At 33.4% G+C, this 5,333-nt stretch overlaps 1 pseudogene; it reads left to right on the top strand.

Annotated features, from left to right (window-relative positions):
- The first annotated feature begins 436 nt into the window (after positions 1–436).
- On the top strand, positions 437–5,113 carry LOC120177280 (annotated as a pseudogene).
- Positions 5,114–5,333: the final 220 nt, after the last annotated feature.

Here is a 5,333-nt window from a genome sequence, read left to right as displayed (position 1 = left end):
TCTCTCTACCCTACCCCACCGGTGTAGCTCCGGCCGCCGCTCTCAGTCGCTCCGGCTGCCGCCTCCGGCGGCCGGACCAACCCAAATCCTCACCAAACACTCCTCTAACCACTCTAAACACAAATCCGAGCCCAATCGCCCAAAATCGGGTCCCCTCGGCGTAGATCTGGTAAAAAGCTTCGGCCTTTTTACCTTTTCGTAAAAAAACCTTTCATTTTTTCGATGCTTCGACGATCTGGGTCTTTTGGCCTTGGTCGTTGCTTTGATGCTTGTGTTGTCTGATGATTTACTATTAGTGTTTTTGGTTTTCTGTTCGGTATTTGCGATTTGATGGTTTCGTTTGTGTGATGGCTGTTGTGTGTATGACTTGGGTTTGGTTGGTTTTGTGTTTGGTTATTTTGGGTTGTTTTCGGGTTTTTGATGTGCTGTTGACTCGATGGAGTCTTGTTTGGTTACTGTGCTTGTTGGTTCTCTCGTGAGTTCAGTGATGGTTGATGTTTTTGACCGTGTTGGTCATGTGGTTTGATGATTCTGGTTTTCTGTGGATGATCTGTTGTGGTACCGATGATGGTCCCCCACTGTTAGCCTCTCTGTACTGTGTTGGTCGTGGGTTTTTATAACCCCCACCGGCCGTTGGGAGTCCCGACGATCTTGGGATCGTGGTTGGTTGGCCGGGGATTTCGGGATGGGTCAATCCCGATCCCCTCAGCCGAAAATCTCGGTGACCAGCGTTCAGGCTTCTGGTAACCTTGATTTGATCTTGACCATTGGATTGGGTCAGATCCAACGGTCCAAGATCGGCCGCGGCTGATAGCTCTTTGTGGGTTAAACAAACCCTAATTCCCTCGCTATGTTGGTCGTTGATCTCTTTGTTGATCCAACGGTCCACTGTTGTGTGGCGCTATGACATATGCTGGAACCCTAATTTGACCTCTGGGTTGGATCAGGCCCGTCAGACTGGATTTGGACCCGTTTCTGGACCCGTTTTTGGACCTGAAAGAAAAAAATATATATATGAAATTAAATTAAAATAATAAAATAAATAATATGATATAAACTATATAATATATATATTTCAAAAATATGTTTTAGAAAACTATATATTATACTTAAAAAAGTTTCCAAAACTATATATTACATAGTTTTCAAAACGTTTTAAAAATATTATATAAGTTTTCAAAAAAATGTTTTTAAAACTATATACTATATATGTTTTCAAAATGTATTAAAAACTATATAATATATAAACGTTTTCAAAATATTTTCAAAACTATATATTACATATATTTTAAAAATATTTTCAAAATCTATATAATATATAAATTTTCGAAAATCATTTTCTGAAAATTATATATTATATTTTGTCAAAAATATTTTTACAAACTATAATAAAAAAAACACAATAACTCCTAGCGAAAATGAGTGTTTACATATCCAAGGATAAAATTCCCAATTGGGTCCCACAATTATGGGCCACGATGAAACTATTTCAGCCTTCTGAAAAGAGGAGGTTGATTTGATTAATATTAGTGTTTGAAAAGTAAACATTTTTCCAATAAATAGGATTCAGTAAATAAATTTAGATTGTGGGATAAATTTTTTAAAAGAACGATTGAGTTCATTTGTATAGTTAGTATTGTAATATTTAAAGGGTTGGAATTTAGTCCAGGTCCATTTGTTGTGGTTTTCTAAACACACTTTTAGTTTAAAAATTCGTTTTGATCGCTAAAAAAAATTGTAATGGAATTGGTGACGAAACAACCATAAAAGCTAAATTTTATAGTTTTTTCATTTTTAATTTTACGTTTGGAAGCAAATTATAATTCCACCCTCTCCACTCAATTATGCATTTATATTTTATTTTAATAATTTAATATTAACATCTTTAAAAAATAATTTATTACTTAATAATTTATTTTAATTACTTAAACATAAATAAAATTCATTTATATACTAAAATTCAAAAATTAAAGAATAATGTATTTTTTTTAATTTTTTTGTCAAAAAATATATAAAATTATTATTTCGTAATAATTTTATATCCACGTGTTAGAAAGTATTTATAATATATTTTTTTAATAAAATATTTAATTTATAAAAGTATTATTAATGAGTTATCTTAAAATGTTTTTATATTTTTATTATAGTTTAAGTTGATATATTTTATATATCATAGTATTAATAAGTGTAAATACAATTTAAATTTTATATTTTTAATTTACAAGATAACGTCTATAATGAATATTTTATCTTTTCAAACCCACTTTTTAACAACAATCCTAAACAGTTAAATTTTAAAATGTACTTTTAAACAATAATTTTAAAAATTCTTTTCTACTACACTTTTAAAAGTAACTTTTCAATATTCATGTCAAACTATCTATTACTATTTTATTGATTGTTTTCTAATGTATTGATTATTATCATACATATGTATAGGATCCATATATTGATAGTGTATATCATATTTATAAGTAGTGTGGTGAATGATAATTAAGTTTGCATTTGACAATAATAAACGATAACTTGTTTCGTTGTAGGTATTAAAGCTATCCGACATTGTCAAGTAATTATCTCTAGCACCACATAGCTTTTTTTTCTTCTTTGATTCGCAGGCAACCGTACTAATTTTAGTGCTAGTTGCCTATCAATTGTATTTTTACATTTATTTTATTTTTTATATAAGTATATTTATTTTTCTTTTGCTTTTTTAGTGTATAATAATTTCATCTTTATAAATTTTTCTGTCTTTATGATATGTTTTTCTCTTTCTTTTACTTCTCAATTTAGATATCCAACATTATATATTTAAATTCTTCTGTTGGGGTCGGGTTTTCGTATTCGAAGAATCAAAGCGACTATACGACTGGAGACCTACGGACTGCTATTGACACCCACGCATTTCTGCTCAAGGTTATGTAACAAATTTTACTCATTATTGTTCAAGTTCTTTATTTGAGGTGATACTTGAGTCTCAAGTATCTGTTGTGTAACAGTGGTTCGAGCTATACCCCGAGTTCCTCTCGAACCCGTTTTTTATTGCGGGAGAGTCATATGCTGGAATATATGTCCCTACTCTTTCTTTTGAATTAGTGAAAGGTATGTATAATTCATGTATATCTAAAATCATCTTAGTTTGAACTTTAATAAGTTGAAAGGATGAATCTAAAGTGCAATGTGACTCTTTTGCAGGAATCGATGCTCACACAAAGCCTGTTCTTAATTTCATGGTAGAGTTTCTCTGGAAACTATTTTTGACTGATGTTTAAACTGGAAACTCATGCAGTCTAGCTGCAATTTGTATATGTCACACAGGGATATCTTGTGGGAAAAGGAGTCACAGATGATGACTTTGATGGCAATGCTCTTGTTCCATTTGCTCATGGAATGGGTCTGATCTCAGACGGCCTATACTAGGCGAGCAGTCCTCGTATCGATATATCTTATTTTAGTGCTAGTTCTTGTTCCCTTTATGACGCTAGATTTTCCCTTCAATGGCTCATTATGGAAGGTGACAGTACATGTAATTACTAATTACTTGTTCTGAAATTTTGCTGCAGTAAAAGTTTTTGAACTTTATGTTATACTTTTGACCAGAATATACCCGGTCATAGTTCTGATAATTAATTCAATCTATTTTTTTTCAGGAGGCTAAAAATGAGTGCAAGGGTAATTTCTATAATTCACTCACTGAAACTTGTGAGAGCAAACTGGAAAAAGTAGATCGGGTAATAGCCTGTTTAACCGGGAAAGTTCAGATAGTTAGAATTTGCATTTTCTTTGATTTGATTCTAAACGTTTGATTAATTGCAGAACATAAGGGAATTAAACATATACAACATCCTAGAACCTTGTTATCATAGCCCTGAAACACCCGAAACTTTTGGACTCCCTTCGAGCTTCCGGAAGCTTGGTGAGACCGACAGGCCTCTTGCTGTAAGGACAAGGATGTTTGGCCGTGCCTGGCCAATTAGAGCTCCTGTAATAGATGAAATAGTTCCATCGTGGCCACAACTTCTTGATAGCCTAAGTGTTCAGTGCACTGTAAGTTTAACTTATTCCATGTGAAGATAGTTTATTTGCAGCTTGTTTGACAAGAAATTTGTAGCTTTGCTCTTAAGGAGTTTAGTTTATAGTTTCATCTACTCTTCAGTAAAGATCCGACTCATACAACAGATGTGTTTGTTCTTATTTATTCGTTACGCGTATCAAACTATCTTATTGGAATTATACTGATAAAATTACGCAATTTTATGAAAATGATGATGAAGTAGCAACAAAATGGCTGAATGACCCTGCAGTTAGGAAGGCAATTCATGCTGAAAACGTAAGCACTCTCAAAGTCATTATTCTCCTTGTTTTCCCAAAAAAAGAAGCATGATTTTATGATCCTTCGACACATAGGAGGCAGCGATCGGTGAATGGGAATTATGTACGGACAACATCTTTTATAACCATGATGCCGGCAGCATGATCAAGTATCACAAGAATCTTACTTCCAGGGGATATCGAGAACTCATATACAGGTTTCCTTTACTGAATTTCGGGTTTAAAGGCAAAATGAGCGTTGGATTCTCTTATAAACAGTTTGTGTTCAACTTTTGTGGCAGTGGAGATCATGATATGTGTGTTCCATTCACCGGGTCCGAAGCCTGGACAAGATCGGTCGGATACGAGATAGTGGATGAATGGAGGCCTTGGACATCCAATGGACAAGTTGCAGGGTAAAATTCAGTCATTCCCCGGATCTAATGCTGAATCTGTTACTTGGGAATTGACTTTGAATATATTTTGGAATGCACTTGCAGGTATCTACAAGGTTATGACCACAACCTGACCTTTTTTAACCATAAAGGTATCAATCATTCAAGGACGCATCTTTAGAGAAATGTTGTGAACTGTAAAATTTATCAAACTCCTAGGTTTGATTCTAATCATTTTCTGTGTGTATGAATCCAGGGAGCAGGACACACTGTCCCGGAATACAAACCTCAAGAGGCTTTGGATTTTTACACCAGATTCCTGGCAGGGAAACCTATATGAAACAAATTTTCTTTTAACTTTTAATTATAATTGCATGTTGATGACAGGTTATCCACATGACTTCTAAAATTGTATGCTGTTTTCTTAGGATTAGAATCCACTTCCACGTAAAACTTATAGTTTTGTTTTTTTAGGATCGTTGAATGAATACAAATAGACGATTGAGATTATCAGTAAGAAATAATAAAATATTCATAGGAAAAGAATAATAATCTCAACCGTTTATTTTCACTCATCCAACAATCTTAGAAAAATATAAAACTAAAACTTACGCTGGGCGTAAATGGATT

The sequence above is a fragment of the Hibiscus syriacus genome, unplaced genomic scaffold, assembly GCF_006381635.1.
Source record: "Hibiscus syriacus cultivar Baekdansim isolate YM2019G1 unplaced genomic scaffold, ASM638163v2 tig00112285_pilon, whole genome shotgun sequence".
NCBI classification, from domain to species: Eukaryota; Viridiplantae; Streptophyta; class Magnoliopsida; order Malvales; family Malvaceae; genus Hibiscus; species Hibiscus syriacus.
Note: the sequence above shows the minus strand (reverse complement) of the source record. Positions and strands in the feature narration are given on the sequence as shown.